This window comes from Eptesicus fuscus, chromosome 12, assembly GCF_027574615.1.
Source record: "Eptesicus fuscus isolate TK198812 chromosome 12, DD_ASM_mEF_20220401, whole genome shotgun sequence".
Taxonomy (NCBI): Eukaryota; Metazoa; Chordata; class Mammalia; order Chiroptera; family Vespertilionidae; genus Eptesicus; species Eptesicus fuscus.
The window spans coordinates 52,801,604-52,817,500 of NC_072484.1; the positions used below are offsets into that span (position 1 = coordinate 52,801,604).

General features: G+C 43.4%; 1 long non-coding RNA gene across 3 annotated transcripts in view; it reads right to left on the reverse strand.

Moving 5' to 3' along the window:
- Positions 1 to 13,234: 13,234 nt before the first annotated feature.
- LOC114228764 (uncharacterized) overlaps positions 13,235 to 15,897 on the reverse strand; it is a 9,045-nt gene continuing 6,382 nt past the window's right edge. For all 3 annotated transcript variants that reach the window (XR_003614882.2, XR_008557794.1, XR_008557793.1), the window contains one exon: positions 13,235 to 13,393. This is a non-coding gene — a long non-coding RNA (uncharacterized LOC114228764). The remainder of the gene's footprint in view (positions 13,394 to 15,897) is intronic.

Below are 15,897 nucleotides of genomic sequence, written 5' to 3' on the forward strand. Positions count from 1 at the left end.
CACACCCACTGAGTCCTCACTAACAACCAGATACTGTAACTCACAGGCTGTGCTGAGCACACGGAGCTGAGCTGCTGGTCAGGGCACAGCTACGGACCAATAATTAGGGTGCAATAGAGTAACACTGATCTAACACGTGTGGTGCAGGAATTCTGTCATGACGAGATTGGCTATGGAAGGTCCAGGCCCTGCCTGGCAGGAGATACGTGCTCGGCCAGTGGTGGCTGTGATTGGGACACTGGGTCACAGGCAGTGATGCTGGAAAGGGCGGGTTTAAGGAAGGCACTCACCTCCCAGGCCCAGCAGCCAGGTGAACACTGAAGAGCAGTCACTGAAAAGGGTGGGTCAAGGTGCCAGTCAGACTTCTGGGGCAGTGTCCGTAGGGATCAGAGGGGGAGTCAGTGGATGTGACAGCACTGAGAACTGGACCGTGGATGTGACAGCATTGCCCTGGGGTCAGAGCTGAGTCCAGATGAGCAGATATGACAAGTTGAGTCAAGGACCAGGAGGAAGGAGAGAAACAAGAGTTGTGGAGCAGCAAGAACAGAATCGATTAGTGGGCAGCAGGTGAGTGGGCAGCAGATGGGAACGGCGGGTGAAGGACTCATGTTTCCCTGCAGGGACCACGTCGGCCTCCCTCTCCACCCTGAGGTCCAGGGTCTCCTGACTCCTGGCAGCTGGCAGAGAGACTGCAAGTCCAAGACGCTGACAACGTAGAAACAGGACATGGTGATTATGGTGAGGAAGGAAAGGGGAAACTGAGGTAAGTGTAGGAAAAGTCCGTGCAACTTTGGTAGGATTGAAGCTTTGTCTGTCAGATGGGGAGAAGGGGGTCTGGAACCAAGACCACAGGACGATGATTCAGCATCTACAGGTGATCAGATCGGACACCTGGAAAATCCAAAGAAATCAATCACCTGAAAATGTTATGAGTTAGGAAACAATTTAGTAAGGCACCCAGGTAAAAACTAAAACCCCAACATTAGCACCATCCCATGTGTAACTAATGATCAGATAAACAACATGATGGGGAAAATAAAGTTAAGGGGATATGTAAAAGATACGCATGAAGACTCCTTTACACCTTGACTGGATGTTCCAAAAGGAGAATTTTCTGCATTAAAAATCACATTCTACTTTTCGGTAGGAAGTCCGTATCATGAAGACATCAATTCTACTTGAATTAATTTAAAAATGTCAGGAAGCCCTGATAAAGCATCCCTAAGGGATAAACCATAAAATAATATCTATAAAATTGCCGTGGTAAAAAAAGAGTGATAAGCAGGCACCATTCCCACCAGACGCTGAAACATCCCATAATGTCTATGTCATCGCAGTTGAACTGAATGACAGATAAATCAATGGTGTAGAATAGGGAGTCCAGAACGGACCCAAATACCTATCAGGGATGTGGGATATAATAAAGGTGTCATTTCTTATCATCGAGGAAAAGATGTCTCAGTAAATACCACAGGGACAGGAGTGGCAATCTGACAAAAGCCAAGTTGATCCCTACCTTGCTGCTGACGTCAAAATAAATGCTCTGCTGAATAAAGCTTGAAATACAAAATAACAACAACAAAGTAAACATTAGACGGGAACACTGAAAAATGTCCTTAATCTCTGGTTTTTGTTACAGCTGCCCTAGCAAAGTCATAGCATCCAAAGCAAGCTCCATTTCAACCAGCAGATCTGGGCCTGGTCTTGAGTGGTAGTGGGAGAAACAGATGAGACAGAAAGAGGACAGGGCGACCTTGAGAGATAGACAGACAGACGGTGAGGGAACGATTGAGTTGACATCGTGGGGCAGTACTGAGCTGGCATTGGCTCCTCTGATGATGTTCCAGTTCCTACAAGAGTCAGCCCCAACGCTCACCTCTCTTTGGCCATTTCAGCCAGAGGTCAGAGGTAACATGGCGACCCACATGCTCCCTTCATCACCAGGCTCTGAGCCTGCCCTGCGCCAGCACACGCAGGGAGGCTGTGGGGCAGACACGGCAGAGGTAGCCCTCTGCTCCCAGGAAAGGATGCTGCCAGGGGACCAAGAACCTGGACACGGCGAACAGCACCACAGGCTCCGTCCTGCGGCGAACACATCCACAGGTGACCCCTGGGCAGGCCCCCTTATGCCTCATAGAAACAAAAGCTCAATTAGCATTGGACACCACACCATCATAGGGTTCAACTAACAAATCAAAATCATCAAAAATTTTAAAAAGAACCCATTTTAGTCTGTCCTACACTCCATATAGAGAAGAACGCACGCAAACCATCTTCCAGTTTCTGAAAATTCAAGCAATATTCTACAGTGAACATCCTATAGGGTGTCCTAGAAGCTCCATGCAAATGGGGATTGAAATGATAAAGACTTTGGCGTCTGTGTTCCCTAAGTGTTCATTTAATATATTTCTCTGTGGTTAAAGGAAAACATCTCACCCATCATAACCTGTTGTCTGTAATCTAATTTCACCCTCAATTTACTTGTCTCTGCACCTGAGTAAAGTTCTCCATGGTTATTAATAGATTTCCTAATTGCAACCAGCTTGTAACACGGGGGCACTCAGGTGGCAAATAATCAAGGGAACATGGGTTTGTTAGTTCCAACATACGTTGGTATTATATTGATATAATAGAGATGCATGTGGTTCCATATAAAGAGAGATGATGTAGGTATAGAGACAGAGACAGAGATAGAGACAGGAAGAGAGAGAGAAGGAGAGAAAGAGATAGGTATAGATGTAGGTATAGATCTGGACAAGAAGATGGTATAGAAATATAGATATAGGTATGGATATGTGAGTTTGGGTTTGCTGTGGTGTGGGTATGTACACAGGGATAGATGAGCTATGAGTAGATATAGACACAGATTCTCAGCACCCTGCAATCCTCCCACTTGTGATTGTTCTGTTGGATTGGCCTCCTCGGTGACTTGTACATTGTTCAATGATAGAAATAAGCAATAATTTCAGTTAATAAAGTTCCAAAAATTATTTATGGACTTACAGTTGCTGACTATAAAGATTAAATTTCCAATCACTGTAGTTTTAGTAGTTGCTTATTGGGTTGGTTACGATGCACATTCTATGCACATTCTGATTTTATTTAAAAAGGAGGTTGAACTGCAGCCTTTTTTGTTTTTGTCAACCCAAGTTTATTATCAGAGGTAAAAATAAAGTTGTGCTCTTGTCTGAATAATGTATACGTATGGTATGGGTATGGGAGTCGGTATAAATGTAGCTATGCATGTGGATAGATGTGCACACACAAGCATACTCACACACAAATGCATGCACACACACACACACAAATGCATACACAAACATACATACAAACACAATAACATTTAGCAGCTTCTCTAAACAATGTGAAATCCCTGCGTGGCGACCATCCCTGAACTTGTAGAATCACAGTAAGTAAAGAGAATGCATGTGAGTGAGGTATTTTATTTTGCAACAGAAGGAGCTTTTCAAATACCTTAGTCTCACACAAAATAAGGTATTATTTCAGTTTTATTTCCTTAATTTTTCCAACTTTACTGAGGTAAAATTGACCAAAAAAATTATGTATAGTTAGGTGTACATTACAATGTTTTGATATATGTACACATTGTGAAATGATCACTACAATCAGGCTAATTAACATCCATCGCCTCCCATGGTTACTGTGTGTGTGTGTGTGTGTGTGTGTGTGTGTGTGTGTGTGTGTGGTGAGCACGTTTAGATCTATTATCTTAGCAAACTTCAAGTACGCACTGTTAACTATAGTCCCCACGCTATACATTACATCTCCCGAACTTACTCATCTTAGAACTGAAATTTTGTACCCTTTGACCAATATCTAATATTAATTCACATTACATATAATCTTGACAACCAGCAAATTAAGTTTGTTATTGCTTTGAAGAATAGAAGACCCCTTTTCTATACATTTGATTGAATACATGTATGTATTATATATATATATATATGTATATATATATATATTTGTAGATGTAGATTAGAAAATGATAGATGATGGATAGATATTAGATAGATGATAGGTAGATGATAGACTGCATCACAGCTATAGCAATAAGTCTTTTTACACATTAATTTGATTTATAATCTATAACATACCAAAGTTCTAGAAATCACTCCGGCGAAGAGAAATTTAGAAGATAAACCAGTGTATTTTGAGCGGCACCTACACTTTCCAGGCATATTCCAGTAAAAAGTTAATTTGACAATTGTAGGAAACTCAAAAGAAATTGGCAAACAGCATGAGTAATGGATAACAAGTTGCAAATTAAATACCAAGCAGATAAGCATCATCCAGGAAAAGCAGAATATATCAAAACCCGCGAGCCTCCAGGGGTGGCTGGCTCTGAGGAGCCATATAAAACAGTACCATTAACACGTCACTGCAAGAGTCCCATTTGGAGGAGATGGCTTTGGTAAATGTGGGTGCTTTTCAGCACAACTGTTCATGTGCAGAAGCCGGGAGGGCAGAAGGCAATTTAGTCACCAGCCCTCACAACCCGTCAGCCGTAATGAGGCTGCCACTCTAGCCCAGTGTCAGTACCACGTGCAGTTGGGGAAGTGGGTAACCTGTTGGTCCTGCACTGCTCTGAACGAGAAGACGAGATCCATTCCTCTTAATTAAATATAGATTGAACTGGAATCAGCAGTCGCTTTATGGACAATATGCTCACTTCACTCATAAGAAGTTAGCTATGAAGATGAGACAAGGTTTCAGCTTTTTTCCCCTTTTTAAAAAGGCTTCAAACTTGGTTTCAATGTCAACGAATTCAACCAAAGTTTGGCTGCTTCCCAACGTGAACAGAAACCTATATTCTTGGCAGGAAATGCTTACACATACACAGGTTGAATTTTTCGAGGATATTGGTGTTACTGAGCAGAAAGAAATTGCAGACATTTATAAATTTTTTTAAATTTATACACGTTCTGGAAACAGGTGAGAAGACAGGGATTCGGATATCCAAGAAGTGAAGAGATGAAGAATAAGACTGTAAGTGAATACGGTTAGATAGTTATTTCAGAGTAAAAATGGGTTCAGTCATTCTTGATGGAATCCTCAGGGTATCAGAATGCAGCCCAACCGTTGCGTCCCAGGATTGTTTGGGGGTTCAATATGATAACAGGGTCCAAGATTAGAACCTGATACAAAGCTGGTGACAATGAATGAAATTTCTGAACCTCTCAAATAGGGACTAAAGTGGTTTGAACTTAACGAAGCACTGTGAGAGCCTGGGATCATGTCCACGTGGTGAATGACAAATTAGGTTGTTTCCTGAAGACTAGCCTCTCTTGGTATGATGCTTATTAATGCTTTCAGCATTAAAGAAGTATTTCCATGACTAATTCAGGAGCGCCGAGGAACTGACCCAGATCATTGGGCCTTTTTGAGACGTACTGTTGGTGCACCCACCGTTGCTCCAGACAAAATCCCAGCTAATCCTCCCAGACGCATCGTGGTCACAATACGCGAGAGCCGGCACACACGGAACACCTGATCCTCACCAGCCAGAGCCCCGCCGGAGGGCAGCCGTCCATTTCTCCATTTCGGTCCTGCTCACTTCAGAGCCAGGTGGACCCCAGAGGCCATTGATTTTACTTCCCTGGGCTTACGTTCCTAAAACCTTGCAAACAGAAGTAAGCTGCGGAGAGCCTCTTTGCGCTTTGAGAATTCTTGAAATATTTCATAACCTCTGTCGTTAGAAACTCATGTATATTCCAGCTAAAATGGAGAAGTGCTTGGCCTGAAAATGCTTGTGTGCCCCCCGCCGTCTCGAGGTCATCGTGATCGACCTCTCACCTGAGGACGGAGAACAGGGAGTCACATCCGGGGATTCCAGGCCGATGGCACTGCAGCAGGGAATCTTCTCTTTATGAAAGGGATCAGTATTCCTGTCTGGCTTTACCTCCCTCTTCCACCGAACACAGTCATAAGTCAGCCTTCATTTCTCCTTTGCCTCCCATCCTACTCTTCTGTCACATGTACAGTTTTTCTTAATTTTTCCCATGGTCGTTCTCTTTTTTTTTTTCCTTTTCTTTTTATACCATGTATTCCAAAGACACCAGCCTGGTATATATACTGAAGGGAAGCAAAGACATCAGCCTAGTGGTCGGCAAACCGCGGCTCGTGAGCCACATGTGGCTCTTTGGCCCCTTGAGTGTGGCTCTTCCACAAAACAGCACGGCCTGGGCGAGTCTATTTTGAAGAAGTGGCATTAGAAGAAGTTTAAGTTTAAAAAATTTGGCTCTCAAAAGAAATTTCAATCGTTGTACTGTTGATATTTGGCTCTGTTGACTAATGAGTTTGCCGACCACTGGCCTAGTGCATGTACTGACCTGAAGGTTCTTTAATGTTCTTTTGAGAGTTCCAGCAAAGACAGGTCTGTGGGCATGCCCTGCTCGTTTGTGACTCTGGGGAGGAGCCTGTGACAGGTGGTGCTACTGAGCCCTGGACCCAGGTGGCCTCCCGTGCTCATCAGCGCCGTCGCAGGACAACAGCCCTGAGTCTCATGACTGAACCTCCAGGTCCCACGGGACTGGAGCTGAGCAATGGGGTGAGACTGTGGCATCCACCTAATTCAGCCTGGAACTGCGGCTCCACAGCGTTGGCCATGCAGTGTCCTCCTGTGGGTCGTCCACCTCACAGCAGATGCCTCCAGGCTGTCCCCGCGCCCCCATCCCCGGTCCCCCAACTTCAGCATCAACAGGCAGCAACTCCATCCCACTCTGATGTGCAAGGCTCATAAATCTTTTTGTTAAAAGTCTTTAACTACGTAACTGGATTCATTATCCTCTGCATTTGTCAAAATGCTATTTAGTAAGTTGCTTGTTTCATTAACCCTGACAGGAAAGAAAACTGGTTCTTCGCTTCCCACTGCTGGAGACAAAGCTGGAGTTTGTCCGGGCGGCTTCTCCGGACGTGTTGCACAAAGGAGACACATCTGAATGGGCCAGCCACTAGGAGGGTCCCAACCTCTCTGAGCACCTGGCCTCGGAGCTGGCCTCTCACCTGGGAGGTTGGCGAGAAACAAGAGCCGCTCCTGACCATCCCCACTGGCCTGCCTGGGGTGATCATTCAGTACAAGAGTCTGGGACCAGGTGATTGTGGTCAGGTGATTGTGGGAAAAAGCAGAGGACAGAGGGGCTAAAGGTCTTTAGACCACCAGGCCTTCCAATGGGGGTGGATCTCAAGGCAGGTGGTTTGAGATGATGCCACAGATATCACATTCCACACATTTTCAGTGATTTTATTCCTGACTACATATAGCAAGAACACCTCAGAAGAAATAGAAGATTAACAAAATATTGGAGGGGAAAAACATGCTTATAGAAAAGGCCTAAAGAAATGAGCCACTGACCGAAACATGCATTCAGTGTATTTATTTTAAACAGAAAAACTGATATAAATTCCAAACCTGTCGCACTGACCTGGCCCACGTTCCCCATGGACCATTTCTGTACAAAATCTCAACGCAGGACCACGAGGTCACCCCTTCCAATAGCACATTCCCACACACCTCATCCCAAAAAGATCACAATTCCGCTCCTACCCACATAGGTAACTGTCCAGTTCCAACGCATCGTTGGTCAAAAATGAAAATCTCTTTTTTTTTAATACTTTTTATTGACTTTAGAGAGACAAAGGAAGGGAGAGGAAGAGAGAGAGAGGGAACATCAATGTGGGAGAGAAACATGGGTTAGTTGCCTCCTGTATGCACACAGGCCAGGGATCGAACTCGCAACCTGGGCATGTGCCCTGAAAGGGAATTGAACCGGTGACTGGTGCACAGGACGATGCTCCAGCCAACTGAGCCACAGCAACCAGTGTGAAAATCACTTTTATTAAAATGGAAAATTCACTGCCTCTTTCTATTCCCTTCTGCCTGGCTTTTTTTTCTTTGAGGAGCAAAGATAAATCCCAGTAGCACAATTAAAGCACTAGCTAAATATTACTTTGTTGGGCTTAACGATAGATTACAATGTGTGCATAATGACCCAGTTCTAGTAATATCATCTGATTTAGAAAGGAAATCAGAGCCTGCCATATGCTCCCCAGCAAGGTCTCAGAAATCCTTCTTCTCCTTCCTGACAGATCAGCTGACTGCGGGCAAGGATGATGCTGTTCCGTCCTGGAGTCTTAGGTTGAGCACCGCACTCATCAGAGTCTTAATCATGACACACGTGTCATCAGACGACTTCCAAAAGAGAGCAGGTGAGTTAACAACCTGTCACCTGCCTGTTTAAAGTCCCCTTACTGTTCTGAACAGATTCATGCATCCTCTGTATATTTGTTTACTAAAGTGTGGGCTAATCTAAAAAAAAAAAAAAAAGATATAAACAGAAAAAGATGTCAGAGTTGAACACAGAAATAAAGGACTCATAACTCCAAAAACTGGTTATAATTCCTCTTTTTAGTAATAAAGTGAGAGGTAGCTGACAGAACAATGTTTTTCAGTTTTTAAATAAAAATTTAAGTGTTGACTAATGGAAGTTCAATTTCAGAATAGATGTAAATGAAAATTCTGTTACCAAGACATAATATCAATCTTAGCTATATTAGAATTTAATAAGACAAACCACTGATCCATTTAAATCAATATTAATGAAGGGAAAAGAACAATTATTGACTTAAAGATTTTACAATAATATTATGTCATAATAGCACAAATTGTTACCCAGAATTAAACAGCACTTAGTTCCTCAGCAATGGAGGAAGTGTGTGTGGTGTGCTCTCATTTGTCTAAGAAAACAGGCACGTGTTAGTAAATACTTATATTCATAAAACAAAAATGGAAAGATGGACCACAAAGCAAAAACAGAAATAGGAGCAGGTATATACTGTGAATTGTCTACTTCACTTTGGAGCCATGTGAATATTTTACATAATTATAGATGAAAATTTGATTTAAAATGTAAATTCCAATCTATTAAAAAATAAAACTAAGGCTAGAAGTAGTGGACTGAGATTTGAACCATCACTCCCAACAGGGAATCTGGGTTGATTGCCTGACAAAGTACAAACATAAGCATTCTCCCCAGGATTTTATCGCCATCCAGGGTCTACATGCATGCCTTCACAATATCCAGGATATATGCCAAAATGATTGATGTGCAGAGAACCAGAAAACTGACTGGAGATCAGGGACAGCATCTGCAAAGTGAAAAATGATTCGGTGCTGGAACATCTGAAAGAGAACCTATAATAACGATTATGTAACTGTGCTCCCTAAGATAAAGGAATGGAGCCCTAGCCGGTATGCCTCAGTGGTTACAAAGTCAGCCCAAGCACGGAAGGGTCACAGGTTTGATTCCCAGTCAAGGGCATGTACCTGGGTTGCAGGTTCAATCCCAGCCCCAGTCGGGGCAAGTTCAGGAGGCAACCAATCCATGTGTCTCTCTCACATCAATGTTCAATCTCTATCTCTCTTCCTCTCTCTCTTGCCCTCTTTCCCCCCTTTATTCCCACCCTACCTTTTACTCCCTCTTTAAAAAAATCAATGGGAAAAAAAATATCCTCAGGTGAGGTTTAACCAAAAAAAAAAAAGAAGAAGAAGAAGAAAAAAAGGTAAAGGAATGGAAATGAAGAAGTACTCATCAGAGGAGTAAATGACAAAAAAGAAACAGATGGAAAATTTAGAACTAAGAAATAAAATATCTGAATTAAAAACTCACCAAATGGATGAACAGCAAACAGAAATGATGGTGGAAAGAAGCTGTCCCCTTCAAACAGACCAGAAAAGTACCCAGTGGAGGGTGAGAGGAAAGAGAAAGAACAGAGACTGTGGGACAGTGCAAACCAGATGAAGCCTTCACTGAAGCCCAACAGGGAGGACAATGACATTGGGACACAAAATAGTGTGTGAGGATGAAATGTGTGAAAGCATGCCCAACTTGGCGAAAGACATAAGTTCACAGATTCAAGAGGCCTGGTACACCTAGATGGGATAAAATTAAAGGAAACCAGCCTGATCATCTATATATATAAAAGCCTAAATGACCGAACAACCAGTCAACTGGTCACTATGATGCACACTGACCACCAGGGGACAGATGCTCAACACACAGGATCGGGCTCCCTCCTGTCTGGATTGGGCCTGCGGGGATCAGGCTCCCTTCTATATGGATCAGGCCTGAGGGAATCAGGCCAAAGCTGGCTATCTGACATCCCCTGAGGGGTCCTGGATTTCGAGATGGCACAGGCCAGCCCAAGGGACCCCACCAGTACACGAATCCATGCACCAGGCTTCTAGTATCACAATAAAAGGCTAAAAGCCTAAGCTCCAGAAAAGTAACTTGTAAACAGCTAGGGAAAAAGGCAAATCATGTACAGGGAACAATGATTTGAATGACCACAGCTTTCTCATCAGAAACCACTGAGGCCGGAACAGCCCTTTAAAATACCAATAAAAATATATTAACACAGAATTTTATAGAGAGAGAAACAACCCAAATAAAAATTCAAACAGGTTTTTTGTCATGGAAAATGACCAGCTGATCCCAAAATTTACATGGAAATGTCAAGGGCCTGGAATAACCAAAGCACTTTTAAAATAATAAGTTGGAGGATTCATTATACTTTCCTTCAGGTCTCACAATTAAGCTACAGTAATTGAGGTAGTAGGTGTTGGTGTTGGTAAAAAGGCATACAAATAGATCCACAGTACAGAACAGAGTGTGGACATAGGCTCACACATATGTGGCCAATTGAGTTTCAATAAAGGTGCCAAAGAAATTCAATGGGAAAATAATTTTTCAGTAAAAGGTGCTTGATCATTGGATTTCCATTGGGGGCGGGGGGGGAGGAATGAACATTAACTGTTACCTCCCAATACACACAGAACTTAACTCAAAATGAACCTAAACCTATACAACTTCTAGAAGAAAATATTTGTGGTGTTGGGGTAGTTTGAGGTTTCTTAAGTAGGACACAAAGAGTTTAAATTATAAAAGGAAAATTGATAAATAAGATGATCAAATTTAAAGACATTTGCTCTTTAAACAACAACACTGAGAGGGTGAAAATTCAAGTCACAGACTGGAAGACAATGTACAAAACACATACATCAGCTATAGGACTTGTGACTACAATATATAAAGTGCTTCCACAACTCAATAATAAGAACGCTCACCATCCAACGGGAATGGGGCAGACACATCACAGAAAGGGTCACGTGGGGAAGTTTGAAAAAGTACAAAACAACATCGAACCACAACCGCTTGGGGATTTCCCTGAAAGTGCAGATCCTGGCAGCTTAACTTCCAGATGGAAACCCAGGCTGCGTAGGCACGGAAGCGTTTGTGTTTTCTTATTTTGACACTGAGCTCTGAAATAATACTGTTAACTGTTAATCTTTCTTTTCTTTTTTTTCTTTTTTTTTTTTTAAGAGACTGGCTTTTAACACTAGGCAGCTGCTAAATCTAAAAGGTTACCTAGGTCCGGTTCATCTACTTCGGACATAAACGTCAAGTCAATGTCCCCTCCAAGCTTTTCACAGGCCAGTGCAACCATGGTCATAGCCACCGGGACTCAGTGGCTCACCGAGATGGGTAGCCACATGGAAGTCATAACAAGGGGAGGTGTTTTTGTATGATTCCAAAAGTTTTTTTTCCTAGAAACCTAGAAATGCTAGAAAGATCTTGTCATCCCGACAGCCCTTTGCTGGCAGGGTCCCCAGAGCAGTGAGGTCTGCACAGCACGTTCCTGGTGGTCACCAGAGGAACCAGCAGTACGTGACCCCTAGTTCACGCGGGCAGGGAGGTGGGAGTCTAAGTTGAAAGTTTGTTCCTGTGAAAGGCTTTTCCGAGTTTGATAAACTGTATTGTGTCAATGATTGTTCATTTGAGAGACCACTAATCTGAAAAGCCTTGTTTTCAGAAGATAAATGCAAGTAAAATGCGGTTAGTCGATGGGAAAGGTGACGATCTGTTATTAGGAGCTAATCCTGGTCTAGTGAGTGACAGGCAACAGCTTCTCGATTTTATACAGTGCCAAGCAAAGGATGGTTTTGCTGGAGATTTTGTAGAATTAAAAGAGAGAAGAGGAGAGATGTGGGGGGAGGGGGGGACATCACAGCTCGGGAATTGACAACTCAATTCAACTTAGGGGGAAATTTTGAAGTCTTGACAACAAACTAACTTTTTTCAACACCCTTCTTTCTCTTCCTCTTTAGCAGCAAAGCTTTCTTGTTTCAACACTATGGGACTAGAGAGAGAACAAATAAACGAAACTTTCAGAGTATTTGTAGAAAAATGAGCACCATGTTTTCAATAAATTTTGTCTCCTCTTGGTTAGAGGACATCGCATAACAGATCTGAATAATTTCTTGTCCTGTTAGTTCCTTGGGACCCCAGACGTCCCTGGGAAGCTGAGCCCGTGAACCTGACGTGTGCGGACAGGGAATGGGAGGTGGGTGTCCACAGGGGCCAGGCCCCTTACATTCTCACTCAGTGATGAACATTGCTGGGGGTCGGGGACAGGGTTCCCACATGTGGCTGTCTCACCTCAGAAGTGTCTGTACTGAGGCTGTTGGTTGAACACATAGATTAGTATACTCCTTGTTCTGAAAATGAAGGTATGGCTACATGTACTTGTTACAATGTGGTATAATATTTATTACTTAGAGGCCCAGTGCATGAAATTCATGCCTGGTGGGGGGGGGTGGTCCCTCAGCCTGGCCTGCACCCTCTCGCAATCCAGGACCCCTCAGGGGATGTCTGACTTCCGATTTAGGCCCAATCCCTGTGGCAGTTGGACAACCCTCTTGCAATCTGGGGCCACTGGCTCCCAAACACTAGCCTGCCTGCCTGCCAATTGCCGCTAACCACTCTGCCTGCCTGGTGACCCCTAACCACTCACCTGCCTGCCAGATTGCCCCTAACCACTTGCCTTCCTGCCTGATCGCCCCTAACGCCTCTGCCAGGGCTTCCACCATGGTGGCTTCATCCAGAAGGATATCCGGAATGATGTCCAGAAGGTCGTTTGGCTGTCCGGTCTAATTAGCATATTACGCTTTTATTATTATAGATGCCACCAGGCCATGCTGAGTTAAACTCAGTGACATAAATTCTGTGAAACACATGTACTTTTACAAATGCGGCCTTTATATCATTTCCATACCTTCATTCCATGGGTTCTTGCTGGGAAAAAGCTATACAGTTGACTTTTGGAGACTTGTTTCCTCCTGGCCTCCCACCCATCCCCCACCCCCGTTGTGCGGAGACTGATCTTGGGCTGAAGGCAGAAGTCTCAGTGAGCTCAGACGCTCCTGTGTCAGCACCCGGGCTCTGGGCGCTCTGGTTTGGAGCGCTCTTCTGCGAAGGGCACTGTCAAAAAAACTGAGGCAGAAATAGGTGAATATGACAAAGACCACCCTGTACATCTGAGGACAAAGAAAAATATTTTAAATAAAATTATCTCTATTGTTGTATTTATAAATGAATAGGGTAAAAACTTAAAACATAAAAAAGTTGTTTAAAAGTCATTTTGTGCCACCATATTGAACATTTTATTGTATATTCTTTCAAGTTTTTTTTATTTGCATGTAATGTGTAGTAGATATAGATAGATGATAGGTAGGTAGAAAGATGATAGATAGATAGATAGATAGATAGATAGATAGATAGATAGATAGATGATAAACAACATACACACCTATAGAGTGGATACTCGATACCTGCTCTTCAATAACTGACTTTTTATCCAACAATATATCTTGCACATGTTTATGTGGCAATAAACACACATCAGCCTCAATGTTAATGGTTGCACAGTATGTGTCTCATGGTACACCACAATTTCTCTACATGAATCCCCTATTTGGGGCTATTCGGGGTTTTACTATTCTCACCTGTTTTGAACAACAGTGACGTTTACAATAGGCATTCCTCATGTTGTATTTGGGAAACAAAGATTTATCTATTTATTTTATGGAGTAACTTCTGGAAGGACAGTGGCTGGGTGGGCATGGGGCTCACGGGAAGGTGTGCCTGAGTCCCCACCAGCGGCGGGGCGCTCCTAAGACAAGCGCAAGCAAAGGCACCGCCACTGGAGTTTAATTCCAACTTGTCCTGAAGACAGACGCTTCCTTGGGTCTCAGTAAAGGGCTGCAGCAAAGTGGGAGCAAGAATTTTCAGGTGGAGGTGATGAATTTAAAAATCAAATACAATGAACTAAAATGACCTGTAGCTTAGTTCTCTGAGCATTCGATAATGCCCCGAGGAGTGTTGGGTAGACATTAACAGTGACTGACAACAAGCCCAGGGCACCTTCTGTTGATCTCATTGCCTAGGGAATATTCCAGAAGGACATGGGTCTTTTGAGTCAGTGGAGGCCAATAAGCAAGTTAAAGTACTGATAAATCTTTATTTTACCATGCTTGTTTTACTAAAGCCAGTTCTTTGGGTTTTGGTAGGTCTTGAGTAAATAGAATTTAAAGATTAGAATATCAAGTTAGAAACTTGAATACTGCTTGTTAGAAAAAACATACATGGTTTGTATGGGGGTTGTTTCAATATATTTTTATTGTTGATATTATTACAGATATCTCCCATTTTCCCCTCATTTATCCCCCTCCTCCCAGCCCCTATTCACCACACCAGGTCTTCATTACCCTATTGCCCGTGTCCATGGACTATGCATATAAGTTCTTTGGTTTATCTCTTCTCGTCCCCGAAACCCCACATCGAGGTATGAAGTTTGAGTAGCTCTCAGTTTTCTCGGCACGACTCATCGTCTCCTCATGAAATCACTGTCGCCGGCAAAGCATCGGGGCCATTGGGGCCACGGGGCCGTCAGGCCCCAGGACCCCTTGGACGCAGCACTTGTACCTGAAGCACTGACTCTTGGTCTTTCTCTGCAGGGGCTATATGTTTTGGTCCAAATATTCCCTGAGGTAACTTTCACAAACTATAGACAGGTTTTTTTCCCCTTAAAAAAGACAAGATTTTTCTCCCTCTCCTCTGTGTCATTTGTCTCCTTGAGGTAGATTCCTAAAGAAACAGCAATCAGAAAGTTGCTAATTGCCTTTCTCATTTTATAGTGGCAGCTTAGATTTTTATTTTCCTCTGGCAGTAAAGTATTATTAAAAGTTGTTTGATTTGATTTTTTTTTTTTGCCCGTCTCAATGTTTCAACAAATGCTCATTTAAGATCGCAGTTTAGTGCGTTGTTGTTTCTTCTCCTAAAAAGTTCAAATAGAAAAAAATAAAACAGGCTACTCAGAAAGGTTCTCCTGCCTTCATTCTTTTTATAATAAGACTGTAATTTCTATATCTCAGAGTTGGAGAAGTAATGTGAATTTTTGTTACCCTGCTAATCAGTTTCCAAAGTGACACTCACACCCGTGCTCCTGCCTACACAGGCGCCCTCGCACAAACCCCGCCAGAGCAGTGCCACCAGCCACGTGGACTTACCTTCTTCACGTGGAGGTTTGCTGTATTGGTTATGAAAACACCATATGAAACACGTGGTTTGGCCCTGGCCAGCTCTCAGTTGGTTAGAGAGTCATCCCCATATGTCAAGGTTTCAGAAACAACCAATGATGTATAAATAAGTGGAACAACATGTCTTTCTTTCTCCCTTCTTCTCTCTCTCAAATCAGTTCCCCATTGACACCCCTTGGGCAGGATGCTGTCCAGGTGATCACTGGAGGTGGTGAGAGTCCCCACTCTCCACTAGGCTGTGGGGAGGGGGTCCCCTCATCACTGTTCCCATGTCACTCCACTGACCTGCCAGGGGCTCCTTCCAGGCCAGCCCCAAGTCCAGGTGCCCTCTTGACCTTCTGAAGACCACACTGGAGGGCTGTAGACCTCACTACAGCCTGGGGAGTGTGGAGTCTAGGGTCCCCTTTTTACTAGCGGGGTCCCAGGAGCACGTTTCCTCTGTG